This window comes from Pelobates fuscus, chromosome 2, assembly GCF_036172605.1.
Source record: "Pelobates fuscus isolate aPelFus1 chromosome 2, aPelFus1.pri, whole genome shotgun sequence".
Classification (NCBI taxonomy): domain Eukaryota; kingdom Metazoa; phylum Chordata; class Amphibia; order Anura; family Pelobatidae; genus Pelobates; species Pelobates fuscus.
This window is the reverse complement of record NC_086318.1, coordinates 344,013,250-344,028,889: the sequence shown is the minus strand read 5'-3', so window position 1 is coordinate 344,028,889 and position 15,640 is coordinate 344,013,250.

Genomic DNA, 15,640 nt, shown 5'->3' with positions numbered 1-15,640 from the left:
GCAATGGGTGGTGAGTATGGCATGGATGAGTGACAGGATTGGGGTGACAGTGTGTGTGGTGGGGTGACAGTTACACAGACAAACAGTGAAACATGGTGGTGGCAGCATCATGCTGTGGGGATGTTTTTCAGCAGCCAGGACTGGGAAACTGGTCAGAGTTGAGGGAAAGATGGATGGTGCTAAATACAGGGATATTCTTGAGCAAAACCTGTACCACTCTGTGCGTGATTTGAGGATAGGACGGAGGTTTACCTTCCAGCAGGACAATGACCCCAAACACATTGCTAAAGCAACACTTGAGTGGTTTAAGGGGAAACATTTAAATGTGTTGGAATTGCCTAGTCAAAGCCCATACCTCACCCCAATAGAAAATCTGTGGTCAGAGTTAAAGGGACTCTCCAGTGCCAGGAAAAAAAATCAGTTCACTGCAGGTCCCCTCTCCCTCCCACCTCCCATTCCCTGGTTGCTGAAGGGGTGAAAACCCCTTCAGTCACTTACCTGAGACCCCCGCCGATGTCCCTCGGCGGTGGTTTTGGGTCGCCGCCACTCCTCCTCTTCATTACGTCGGCCGGTGGGTGAGACTGATCCCGCCCACCGGCCGTGGAGATCTAATGCGCATGCTCGGCAATGCCGCGCATGCGCATTAGAGCTCTCCATAAGAAAGCTTTGAAAATGCTTTTCAATGCTTTCCCATGGGGAATTGAGCGACGCTGGAGGTCCTCACACAGCGTGAGGATGTCCAGCGACGTTCTAGCACAGGTTTTCTGTGCTATGAAGCAGGAAGTGCCCTCTAATGGCTGTCTAGTAGACAGCCACTAGAGGAGGAGTTAACCCTGCAATGTAAATATTGCAGTTTATGAAAACTGCAATAATTACACTTGCAGGGTTAAGGGTAGTGGGAGTTGGCACCCAGACCACTCCAATGGGTAGAAGTGGTCTGGGTGCCTGGAGTGTCCTTTTAAAGATTGCTGTTCACAAGTGCAAACCATCCAACTCGAAGGAGCTGGAGCAGTTTTGCAGGGAGGAATGGGCAAAAAATCCCAGTGATAAGATGTGGCAAGCTCATAGAGACTTATCCAAAGCGGCTTGGAGCTGTGATTGCCGCAAAAGGTGGCTACAAAGTATTGACTTTAGGGGGGTGAATAGTTATGCACATTGACCTTTTCTGTTATTTTGTCCTATTTGTTGTTTGCTTCACAATAAAAATAAAAAAGAAAATCTTCAAAGTTGTTGGCATGTTCTGAAAATTAAATTATGCAAATCCTCAAACAATCCATGTTAATTCCAGGTTGTGAGGCAACTAAACACTAAAAAATGCCAAGGGGGGTGAATACTTTTACAAGGTACTGTATATCTTTTGTTTTCCTAATTCTCAAGCAATCTCAAAACCACAACAAAGAAACTCTTTAGGCTCAACCATACATTCTAAAGAACCCAAAGAAAACACAGTACCGGCGGAAGAATCACTGAATGTATCTGCCTCACAAGAATCAATATCAAATATGATGGATTAATTGTATTAAAAAAAGAAATGACCTGGAAATAAATTTCACATTAGAGCTGAAAAATGAAGTTACAAGCTTAGGTCAAAAAATATCACAACAAGCAGATATGATACTGAATTTCAACTAGAATCTAAAATTCTAAATCTGGAAGAAAAAGTTTCTAACTCAGAAGACAGATCAAGAAGAAAAAATATCTGCATAAGAGGCATTTGGAAGATATCTCCAAACAACAACTTAAAAATGATCTTACTAAAATGTTCTCGTCAATTACAGACATTTCAGAATTCGGTGCACAGATTGAGCAAACTTAAAGAAATATCAGCAAACAGAGACTTGATTGTTCGCTTTTCAAATTATTAAGTTAGCATCATTATTAGTAAGCAACAATTGACCAAATGGTGGATAAATATTTAAAATCTTATGTGGCTTTGCTGCACATTTGGAAGTCATACTATAGCAATAGAATTATAATTATAATTAATTAATAGGGGCTAGAGGTATATGATACTCTCTTTAGATTAATCATGGGTGATAAAAGGTTGGGTTAAGTATCAGGAAAATACAGTATATATATACAAGAAACCTGATTTAACCCCTTCAGGGCGGAGTCAATAGTACACGTTCTGATCAAAACAAAATATAAACAAAAACTGGAATTTGCGCTATATGTCTGTTCAACCGTAATTCACCTCTTTCATATTAAGTGCACCAAAACTTATTATATATCATTTTGTTCAGAAACATGGTTTGAATTTCACATGAACTATTCATATATGAAACATAATTTATTATGAATAAAATAAAAAAAACTGTGATAAATTTAATTTTTTTTTTAAAAAGTTGTAGTTCCGCCTCATTTGTTACCTGTAAATGTCATAATACTGTTAGTTTTTACTGCAAAAAGAGCTCATATTTGGATTCAGAAAAGTCTCACGAGTATAACAGTAGCCCCCATTGACAGTTTTTATGGTGTTTTGGAAAGTTAAAGGATCAAATATAACACATACAATTTTTTAGGTTTTTCACATTGAAATTTGCTAGATTAGTAATGTTGCCTTTGGGACTGTATGGTACCCCAGGAATGAGATTTACCCCCATGATGGCATACCATTTGCAAAAGTAGACTACCCAAGGTATTGCAAGTGGGGTATGTCCAGTCTTTTGTAGTAGCCACTTAGTCACAAACACTGTCCAAAGTTAGCATTCATATTTGTTTGCGTGTTAAAAATGCAAGAAACGCTAACTTTGGCCAGTGTTTGTGGCTAAGTGGTTACTAAAATTGGCTGGACATACCCCATTTGCAATAACTTGGGTTGTCTACTTTTGCAAATGGTATGCCATCATGGGGGTAATTCTTATTCCTGGGCTACCATACAGCCTCAAAAGGCAAATCTGGCACATTTCAATGTGAAAAAAATGAAATGCAAGCCTTATATTTGACTCTCTAACTTTCCAAAACATCATAAAAACTGTACATGGGGGGTACTGTTTACTCGGGAGACTTCACTGAACACAAAAATAAGTGTTTTAAAACAGTAAAACATATTACAACAATAATATCGTCAGTAAAAGTGCCGTTCGTGTGTGAAAAATGCAAAAAACTTCTACTAAAAAATATCATTGTTGTAATACAAGTTACCTATGACGTTACATATTTATAAGATGTATATATATTATATATACATTTGATTTAGTTTAAAACATGTCTAATTATTTTTTTTACACTTCCCACCAGCAGGGAGACTGTCTGACATTTTCTCTCTTTGAGAGCGATCACATAGCCCCCGGGGGCCTGATTTGCCGTAGGAGGGCTGCCTGGGCTATTAGGCAGTCCTCCTGAAGAGGATCGCGGCGGAGGTGAGTAAATCTTACCTCCTGGGGGCTTAAGCTGTTACGGCATTCTATGCCGCCGCAACGGCGTTAAAGCCTATTTAAATGGGGACGGCATAGAACGCCGTAACGGTGTTAAGGGGTTAAAGTACATGGTATTTGCATCTAAAAACTCAAAATAAGATAGCAACAACTCTACTCTTACTTCCCCTCTCTTGCTATGGGATTTGCCTTCTTGAAGGTTAAAATATACTTAAACACTTCAAAATAGAAGATAAACTATATAATAAAGATACTTTATGTATTTACAGGTATTATATTAGATTTGATTGCAGAAATTGTTTTAAAATACCTTAAAGGAGCACTATGGTGCCAGGAAAACAAACTCATTTTCCTGGCACTATAGGGTTATTAGGTCCCCCCCCTCCCTCAGGGCTATTCAGCCACTTACCTTAACCCAGCGCTGAATAAGAATAAGAAATATAATAGAGAATAAGTAATAGAGAATAAATAATGACAAAATAAAAAAATAAACAAATGAAAAAGTAAGAAAATAAAAATCAAAAAGGATAAATAAAATAATAATAAAATAATAAATAAATAATATATATATATATATATATAAATAAATAAACAAAAAGAAAAAATAAGTAAAAGATAAAAAAATAATAATGAATAATAAAAAAATAATAAAGAATAAATAGAAAATCAATAAAACATGAAAAAGAAAAAAGAAATGTAAAAAAAGAAAAATACAAAAATACAAAAGAAAATATACTGATACACAAAGAAAAAAAAGTAAGACTCCCACCAAGGCACAAATCTAAAAATACATGCATAATACATAATCAATAAAGCAGATATGTGATTTAAAAAATTCATCAAAACATTATCAACATAAGTGAAGTGAATTAAGCTGGCATAGGATTTATATCAATTGTTACCATACATATGTACTTTATACATACATATGCACTTTATTAATTTTGCTTATTCATTAAGCTATACTATGACACTTTTGCACTTGCACTTTGTCATGTTAGCATATTCTACGTATATTATGTATACACTATATTTACATAGTGGCACTTTTTCACCTTTTTTATTATACTATAGGTGATTTATGTACACAATGATGAATTCTATACTATATGAATGTCATGTCCTACATATATATATAAATTGTGATTATTCTTATATTTTTATATATAGATATATCATTAATTTTAAACTCTGGCGTGATCTGGAAAACGCTCAAGTGTGTCAGAGGCTTCCCTCTATGATCTGGACAACTAATTCCTTCATCGACGGGTGAGTCAAAATCCCTTTATTAGGGCTACCCTGAAGGTGTGGATGGCTGCAAGGGTGACCTGTACGCTCACCACGATCCCGTCCCCCCTAACGTCACTCACACATAATCCTGATATAGCAGATGGACTGACAGCTGGGGATGTCTTGGGGCTGGGGGTTCAGATTGGACATATCTGAAACAATTTTGCTCCAGTACGAACCTCAAGCCCCTCGGGAGATTCAGATACCGCCGAATTCAACACTACTACGAGGCCATCGCAGGTAAGCACCTAGTCCATAGGGAACTGAGTATGTTTGAAAAGCTGTGTCCCTCTAGAGACCGGCTCACGAAGGGGATAACGATCCTCTACTCTCTGTTGCTTATCTCCACGCCGCGCACGCCACCAAAATATATGTCCCGATGGGAACAGGCCACAGGCTTCACACTAACTGACCCGCAGTGGGAAAAAATACACATTTTCAAGGCACGATCAGCACGAAAGTGCAATAACTCAACTATAAACTACTTGTTAACTGGTATAGAACACTGGCCCGACTTCACCGTATGAATGGTGACCTCCCTGACACCTGCTGGAGATGCGAAACTGAGGTGGGGACGGACCTCCACATCTGGTGGACGTGCGCCAATATTATACCCTATTGGCAACAAATACATTCCAAGATAACTAAAATCCTAGACTCAGACTTGCCACTCCAGCCCCTACCGATGCTATTGCATCACACAATGCTTTCTCTCTCTGCATATAAGTGCTCTCTTACAAGACATGTATTGAAGGCCGCCAGATCCCTCATCCCGCTCAAGTGGCGTACGACAGACCCCCCTACCATAGATGGACAAAGTGGAAGAAATATACAACATGGATGGACAAAGTGGAAGAAATATACAACACGGAGTCCCTCACGGCCACCCTACGAGGAACATCTGAGAAGTGTGCCTGACGTGGGCCCCCTGGTGTTCCTTTATGGCGAAAGGCCCACCTAGCCTGGATTAAGAGCCTTCTGTATCCGTGCGTGGAGATCTGTAGTGGTCCCCATGGTCCGTGATGGATTAGAGCTGCGGGGGGTTTCCTACACCATGATGCTAATCATGGCTATTCAGACTCCAAGGACCCAGGTCGCTACAAACTACAAATTAAGCAAAGGTTCATGCAAAGATGGTGATTGTATAACTACTATTATTGCTGGAATACCCTTTTATTGTTAAATGCGTAATCAACCTGCGCGTGGCTGAACGTTTAATTGGCATACTCGCCCTTGTTTTGCAAATATAAAACTGAAAAATAAAGATTGTCTAAAAAAAAATAATGTAAGTCTCTAATATCTAAACTAAGCTCAGCGATGGATCATATAATTCAAGTGTCATGAATTCAAAATTATTTTGAATAATAATAATGATTCTAATGGTTGAAAATTAATACATTCTCTTCCCTACTTAGTGGATAACAGTAGATAAAATACTTCATGGGGGAAGGACCAGTTATTCACGTACCGTAGTTAAAATACATATATAAGAAACTGATTTTGGGGGAGGAGCCAACTAACAAGCTGATCAGACGCCATTTCTGACAGCTCCGACTCCTAACTTAGAATCTCGCCTAAATCACGGTAATCGCAGCAAATCCCATCACCAAAATCACATTGCCGCATCGATAGATGCCCTTCTTTGCGCAACCAACACCTTCGAAGCAGAAGCGTAGACCCGGGGCCTACTCCACGCACACACTGCCCGCCCTGGAGGCGCTCTTCGATGGAGCCTACCAAGGCCTTTTAAACAACACAACCACTGGATCTTATACCGGCCCAGGGACCAACATGCCCGCCATGGGGCGACGCTCCCAGAAAGCCGGAACCCAGATGGAAGGGAGAGACATCGAGGCCATGCTCCAGTGGCCTACCAGGCCCAAACAGGCCTCAGAGGAAAGCCAGCCTTCCCCGACCGGAACCAGGTTGGAAGGGAGAGACACCAGGGCTGCGCTCCGGCGGCCTAATGGGCCCCAACAGGCCTCAGAGGAACACCAACCGCTCCCTACCCAAACAGGCCTGGCGGAACAAGCAGGGGGAAACAGCCACTGCATACTGCCACCAGCGCCCCCAGAGGGATTGCCACCAGCAACAAAGCACGACCTGCAAATCCTATTACACGATTTTCACAAAATTCTATCAAAAGAACTAGCAGGACTTAAGGCAGACCTACAAAGCACAAAGGACAGAGTACAGGCTGCGGAGACTGACATAGCCGAAGTCTCAACTAACCTAACCAATGTACAAGACCTAGTACATAAGCTCCAGAAATCTCACCACAACATGGCACTACACCTGAATGCCCTTGAGAACAGTCACAGACGCAACAACATCAAAGTTAGAGGCATCCCTACCACTGTCGCTGCTGAAGAGCTGCCGCACTACACAAGAAGATTGCTGGTATCTATTTTACCCCCAGCGACAGCCCGCAAACTGGTAATCGATGGCATATACAGGGTCGCAGGCCCTCCAAGGGCCTCATCACAACCTGCTAGAGATGTTATACTGTGCTGCACATCTTCCTCTGAAAAGGGACAAATAATGGCGGCACTGCGGGGCAAAACCCCACTAACGTTTGAGAACTCCAGCCTTACCTTTTACCAGGATCTAACGAGGGCAACCCTCCAATGGCGCCGATCGCTTCACCAAGTGACCCAACAACTACGAGCGGCCAACATAACCTACAGGTGGGGGACACCGGGCACACTCCTATCAACTCATAACGGGACTACCCACATATTGACCTCGATTGCAGACGCCTCATCCTTCCTTGCATCACTGGGACTTACCACTGCAGATACACTAACACCAGAAGGACGGGAAGAACCCGAAAGCTGAACCCCACTGGCATCCAGCTCCGGCCCGATCCACCACCTGGCTGCTTGCTATACTATATATAAGTGACTGTTTCATTTTATATTGTTTCCACGTTAGTTTGCTAAATGTGTTATTTTAAAGGTACACTTGTCGTACACAGTTGAGTAGGTTAGGTTTCCACCCTGGGCGACAGGGCACTCTGCCCACACCCCCCAAACTAATTGGGAACCCCCATAAGGGCACCCGGATATACCTCAGACATTGCCCACTGAACCTGCACCCACACAGCCAACCGCGAGACCACAAATCCCCCCCCCCGCAGCCCCCTTGGTTAGGGGCACAACCACAACCACCACACTAGGAACGGTGGCCTAGACTAATGACGACATTGTAACACAAAAAAAATCACCCTGCCTCCGAACCTAGCCACAGACCCACAACCTGAAGCTTCCATACAACTCATGAGTACTGACATGCTTAATGCACCCTGAAAGGCACCCAGTCAATCTCTGACATGTCCTATCCACCGCTGTAGATACATAAAAAAGTGCTGTATTATCATTAGAAACTATTACTGTTTTTTCTTCTATATATACCTTTGTCACACAAATGTATATCTGTATATACTCTCACTCTGCTGTTGTGGCAGACAAGATGCAAATGTTCAGTTTGTGCACGAATAAATAAAGAATTTAAAAAAAAACTTGATTTTAAAATGTATTATAATAAGTTATTTGAATATATAGATTTTACACAAATCACCAATACTTTTATTTCCAAAATTGGGGGCATCTTAAGAAGTAAAAGCACTAAATATAAAGGTTGATTTGTAGGCTGTTTAGGATTACAGTATCACTTAACATTGGGTGATTAATTTAAGTGGTTAAATCCTTTAAATAATGGTAGTCTCTAATATCTAATCTAAGCTCAGTGATGGATTATATAATTCATGTATTGTAAATTAAAATTTTGTTTTAATGATTCTAAATAGAAGCTTTGAACTTCTATAAATCTAATAGCGTTAAAACTTGAAGACTATTTTATTGCAAGGAAGAGGAGAAAGAAAAAGGAGAAAAGGAGGGAAATAATACAAAACAAACAAAAAAAAACATTTCTTGAGTTTTTGGAGACAATAGGGATGGTTTTATTGATTTGAGGGAAGGGATAAGGGAAGTCTTGTTACCATAATACTAAAATATTCAATTGCAGGTCAAGTAATGCTCTGAATGCGACCTGGGATGTGTGGACGAACAAACATGTAGTTGTAACCAGACAAGTTGGACACACAGGAACAGAGGGGTTGAAGGCCCTGCTCAATGAGCTTACATGCTAGAAGGAGTGGGGTAAAGTGACACAAAAGGTAAGGATAGTATTAGACTAATGACAGTTGCAAGAGAGGAATCAGTCAGGAGCTAACAGTTTAACCCCTTAAGGACCAAACTTCTGGAATAAAAGGGAATCATGACATGTCACACATGTCATGTGTCCTTAAGGGGTTAATTGATACGTTTTTAAGAAGAAGTGGGTTTTTAATGATTTTTTTGAAGGAGTGGAGACTGGGTGAGCATCTAACGGAGGAGGGAAGCGAGTTCCACAGGAACGGTGCAGCCCTCGAAAAGTCTTGAAGGAAAGCATCAGAGGTGGGAGTACGGACAGAAGATAGACGTAAGTCTTTCGCAGAGCGTAAGCGCCTAGACGGGACATACTTGTATATTAGGGAGAATAGATAGGTGGGAGCAGCATTATGTAGAGATTTGAAAGCAAGAACCAGAATTTTAAATTGAGCCCTATATCTTACAGGAAGCCAATGTAGGGGCTGACAGAAGGGTGAGGCACATTGGCAATAGTGATGGTTTCATTGATTTGAGGGAAGGGATAAGGGAAGTCTTGTTACCATAATACTAAAATATTCAATTGCAGGTCAAGTAACGCTCTGAATGCGACCTGGGATGGCACTAGGTCATAGCAGAAATTTTGACTCTGCTTCCACAAGAGTTTAACTTGTGGTATTTTTGTAGTATGAATGTAATGTCTGTTATAAATAATTTTGGAATTGCAATAGCTACACGGGGTTGGGAAAGTTCGATCTGTCTGACTTAGATGCAAAGAGTCTGGAGTGAAGAACATGTCACTTAATGTCTTATCTATTAATGCCCTGGGTCTGAATTCTCCACTTAAAAGAGGATACTTATATCATACCTTATGTCAAAACAAAGTTGACATTGCCTGTGTCCAGGAGACTCATTGGATAAAGCCTGCCCGAGAATTATGGAAATATTGGAAATTCCAAACCATTTTTTTTTTTTTTCAATTAATGCAAGTTACATTGTAACACTGATATCTGTCAAGAATCCCTGACTAGCCAGTCACACGAATATATTTTTTAAAAGAAGTCAACCTAAGTTATTAAACTTGGGACATTTTGACTCTTTTCATTTTACCACCAATCTATGCAAAATAAAGAAAATTATTATTTTTTTGACACACATAGCAATTTAACCCCTTAAGGACCAAACTTCTGGAATAAAAGGGAATCATGACATGTCACACATGTCATGTGTCCTTAAGGGGTTAAGAATACATGTACGGAGAACTTTAAGGGTTACTGCCAAAGAACACCCCAATATGTGTTCAGCAACATCTCCGGAGTACAGTGATAACCCCCATGTTTAGGTGTGTCGGGTTCTCTGGGGGATAAAAGACCTTATTTGGAGTGTGCGCATTCCAGTTTTCCAACTTTTAATTTTTTTTTTAGCTGGTCATCGTGCACCCATGTACTATTTGGGAAAAATGTTTAACCCGGCCAATGTAATTCACCCCCATCAAACCATATATTTTTTTAAAAGTAGACACCCTAGGGTATTTCAAATGTAGGGTTTTCCCCTTTTCCATGTTTGCACATTGAAATTTACCAGACTGTTTTGCTGGACCTATGTTGCCTTTGAGACCATATAGCAGCCCAGGAATGAAAATTAACCCCATTATGGCATACCAATTGTAAAAGTAGACAACCCAGGGTATTCAAATTGGGGTATGTCCAGTCTTTTGTAGTAACCACAAACGCTGGCCAAAGTTAGCAGTTTTCTTTGTTTTTTTGCATTTTTTTTTACACAAAAACTGCACTTTTACTGGTGATTTCATCGTCTGAATACTGATTTATAACACTCATATTTGTGTTTAACGAAGTCTTCCGAGTATAACAATAGCCCCCTTGTACAGGTTTTATGGTTTTTTGAAAAGTTACAGGGTCAATATAGGGCTTGCCCAATTCAGTTTGCTGGGTTTGTGTTGCCTTTTGAGACCATATGGTAGCCCAGGAATTTGAAATAACCTCATTATGGCATACCATTTTAAAATGTAGACAACCCAGGGTATTCCAAATGGGGTGTTTCAAGTCTTTTGTAATAGCCACTTAGTCATAAACGCTGGCCAAAGTTAGCGTTTTGTTTTTTATAAATATTTTGTTCACATACATACACACACACACACACACAATCACACACATATATATATATATATATATATATATATACACACATACACACAATACGTGTGTATATAATACGTGTGTGTGTACACACACACTTATTTCCTATATATGTATAATATATTATAATTAAAGCATTTCATTATATATTTATACATATATAATGCATATGATTTCGTTATAAGTGTATTTTGAGATATGTGTATATATCTCAAAGTACACTTATAATGAAATCATATATATGCATTATATATGTATAATATTATAAAATGTTTTATGTTATTATTTATATAGCGCCAACAAATTCCGCAGCGCTTTACAGTGGGTGGACGAAAAGACATGTAGTTGTAACCAAACAAGTTGGACACACAGGAACAGAGGGATTTAGGGCCCTGCTCAATGAGCTTACATGCTAGAGGGAGTGGGGTAAAGTGACACAAAAGGTAAGGATTAGACTGACAGTTGCAAGAGAGGAATCAGTCGGGAGCTATTAACAGTTTAATTGATACGTTTTTATGAAGAAGTGGGTTTTTAATGATTTTTTTAAGTGGATTTTTTGAGTGGAGACTGGGTGAGCATCTAACAGAGGAGGGAAGTGAGTTCCACAGGAACGCTGCAGCCCTCGATAAGTCTTGAAGGCGAGCATCAGAGGTGGGAGTACGGACAGAAGATAGACATAAGACTTCAGCAGGGCGTAAGGGCGGCCTAGATGGGACATACTTTTGTATTAGGGAGGATAGATAGGTGGGAGCAGCATTATGTAGAGATTTGAAAGCAAGAACCAGAATTTTAAATTGAGCCCTATATCTTACAGGAAGCCAATGTAGGGACAGACAGAAAGGTGAGGCGTGGGAGGTGCAGGGGGACAGGAAGATGAGCCTCGCCGCCGCATTCATTATGGACTGTAACGTCGCAAGTTGGGAGCACGTAAGACTACTGAGAAGCAGATTACAGTAGTCAAGGCGAGAAAGGAAAGTGGAATGGACCAGCATCTTAGTCCCATCTGGCATTAATTAGGGTCGGATGTGCACAATGTTTTTGAGATGGAAACGTCAGAATTTGGCGACTGAACATGAGGTGTGAAGGAGAAGTCGGAGTCAAAGAGAACATCTAGGCAGTGAGCCTGCGTGGTGGAGCTGGTGGTAGCACCGTTGAATTGGAGGGAGACAGACACAGGATTAGCAACATTTAAGGGAGGAAAGACCAGAATTTCCTTTTGGTCAAGTTGAGTTTAAGGACGTGGGCAGCCATCCAGTTAGAAATAGCATAGAGGCAGTCAGAGACACTAGTCAAGAGGGACAGGGAGAGATCAGGAGAGGACAGGTAGATTTGCGTGTCATCCGCATAGAAATGATATTGGAAGCCAAAAGGAGCTAATGAGTTTACCAAGGGAGGCAGTGTAGATAGAAAACAGTAGGGGACCAAGAACTGAACCTTGGGGACACCAACAGAGAGGAGTTGGGGAGAAGAAACAGAGAAAGAAGCACTGAAAAAGCACTGGGAGAGGTAGGAGAAGCACCAGGAGAAAGCAATATCTTGTATACCAATATTGCAGATGAGAAGAAGCTGTTGATGATCAACAGTTTCAAAAGCTGCAGACAGGTCAAGGAGAATTAGGATAGAGTAGTGACCACAAGATTTTGCAGCGAGTAGATCATTGGATACTTTGGTCAGTGCCATTTCCAGAGAGTGCTTAGCGCTGAAACTAGACTGAAGCGGGTCTAGCAGAGAGTTGGACTCGAGGAAGTCTGTCAATCTTGCATACACAACTCTCATTGCAGGCAGTCCCCCTGCTGGCAGCACTATGGACACCTATTGGGGCCATGTGCATGGCCCCTATGGGTCCTAAATTGCAGAGGGGGGGAACTCCTCCCTAAAAAAAAAAGACCTATCGCCGGCGGGGGATTGGCAGCGATCGGTAAGTACATGGGGAGGGAGAGGGAGGGTATAAAAAAATTTCCATTTATTAAATTAACACTTTTTGTTTTTTTTTATCTTTACTGAGTGCCTCGACCGACCCATCAGTACATGCAGAGCATCGGAAGACTGCCTGGTGGCTTCCGATGCTCTGCCTCACTGCCAGGCTCCACGTGGAGCAACCCAGAAGTGATCGCCGGGGGCCACCGGCAGTGAGGGGAGAATTGCAGTGATGCCTCAACATTGAGGCATCGCTGCAATACCATTAGAGCTGCTGGAAGTGATCATGATCGCTTTCAGCACTCTAATTCCCCTCGGATGTATCAGGTACGTCTGCGATCATTTAGGACCGTTTTTTGTCGGACGTACCTGATACGTCTTTGATCCTTAAGGGGTTAAGGATTGTGTATACACCTTACAGTCCTGCGAGTATCGGTTATCTCCACAAAATTATTTTTTTTACAAAAATCACAACAACAAAAAAGAAAAATCACAAAAACAAAAATGGGGGAAAGGTGTGCACAGCCATGCTGGATTCACAGACCTTGCGGGAGTTTCACAGACAGACAGCCAAACGAACTCTGATGGACTTTTAGCCTGAGCACATTGCTTTACTTTGTCTCTGTATATCTCTTGACTGGGTTGAAATTTCAGTGAAATTCCAACAGTCAAAATTTCTATTTTAGATAAAATCTTTACAAAATACAAATTTTTCAGCGCGGGTGACAGTGCCACTTTAAACTTCCTGAAAGAGTGTTGGTTATCGAGTCTTTTCAAGATAGGCATCAAAGAATGCCTATGGCACAATGACCCAACCAGAATTGACTCTCTGATCTTGCTAGTCTATCAACACTTTCAATCAGGTGTAGGACAAGTACATTTGTGACCACATGCAGGCCTGATAGGAATGCTATGATATCAATTTGCTGTAATGTAACAATCAATAGCAATGGGGTCATATGGCTTGGCTTGTTTGAGAATCCACTCATTTCCATCTTATGTTCATTGAAAATGACAAATCACACAATAAAACCAAATGTGTCAATTTATCTAGCAAAAAGCATGTGAATCAACTTTAAAGCAACTGTCGCCACCTGGGGTCTTTGCATAACCCCATGACAGGGACATTGCAGCAGGTGCTCCGGTGGCCACAGGAAAGTAGGTTATTCTTATCTAACACAGCCATCCTCTTCCGTTGGGTGCTCTTCAACTCCTGGTGTTTCCGACAGCAGGAGCTGATATCAGCACTGTATTCTCACAAATAAGAGTAGTGCATTGAGATCTGTGTAGGATCCCGCAAGGTCATTCATAGAAAGAGCTTTTCTTTTTCTCCCTATAGCCGTCACTGGTGATGGCTGGGGGTAATGACAAGTTTGACAAAAGGTAACTCCTCCTTTTGTCAAGCAAATGAAAAATACTAAGTATATATTTTGTCTGGGCTGGAATTTCCCTTTCAAACACAGTCAATGTTAGTATTTCTTAAAGATTTTATCTTTATGAAATGCTCACTTGGGGGCGGGGGTGACAAAGTGTTTTTACTTAGAGTGGCCCTTCCTATACTGCCCCCACTCCAAAAAAAGACTAAAAACTGTCCCAGTGCTTATGCCAAGTTCTCCCTGCAGCCCCCCCCCCTCCAAAGATGTCAGAGAAGATATATGGCTGTATATATGGTTGGCCATGTTGCCACTGAACGCCTGTCACCAGCATGGTGTGTGTGCTGGTGAGAGATGTCCAACATGCACAGAACTGACAATAGCCATGTCGGAACTATTCTGTGTCAAAATTGACTTGATCCCAGTAAATTAAACCAACAAAAATTGGACATCTGAAAACTGAAGTTGTCATGTCTGTAATTTTATCCTATAATTTGTCATGGATCTGACAAAGTAGGATCCACCAATTGTGGGGTGCTGACGTAGTAGTGAACTTAAAGGGATTCTATAGTGTAAGAAATACAAAGTTGTATTCCTTACACTATAGTTCCCTCTGCCCCCTCCCCACGTGGAAGGCTTAAATAACCTTTTGTTTACTCACCTGATTCCAACGCCAATGTCCCACAACATCATTCGACAAGGGGGGCTAATGCACATGCGCAGCATTGGTTCAATTCTTTCCTATGGGGATTTTACTGACACTGGATATCTTCATGCAGAGCGTAAGGAGATCCAGCGTTAGTTAGGCAACCAGAGGTCTGTTAGCCACCAGAAAGTGCCTCTAGCGTCTGATTGACAGCGACTACAGGCAGTCTTAGTGCTGCAATGTAATCATTGCAGTTTAGCTAAAACTATAATGATTTACATTGCAAGACTAAAGGGGACAGGGATACTGCACCCAGACGACTTCAATGAACTGAAGTAGTCTGGGTACCTATATTGTCATTTTAACATAATGGTGTAACTAAATCCCCACATTAGTTTGGCAAGACAGATGATTTTAAGTAACCTTATAAAATATAAAACAATATTTGATTGTGTATGTGCTGTCCTTTTTTTGTATTTTGCATTAATCTGACAAATGCCTTCACACCAATATGGTGTCTTCACAATAGTAGGATATATATGGTCTGTGAAATTAACCCCAAAGTGAAATGTGTGAAAAGTACAAATCAATGAAATCTAACTATATATTTTGACAGTGAAGTAGTTAAATTAAAACAGTCAAAAATGCTTATAAATGAAATACCCTGAGTGGTCTACTTCTACAAGTATATACTTTTATTTTGAATTCTGTGACTGCTATTAAAAGTTATAGT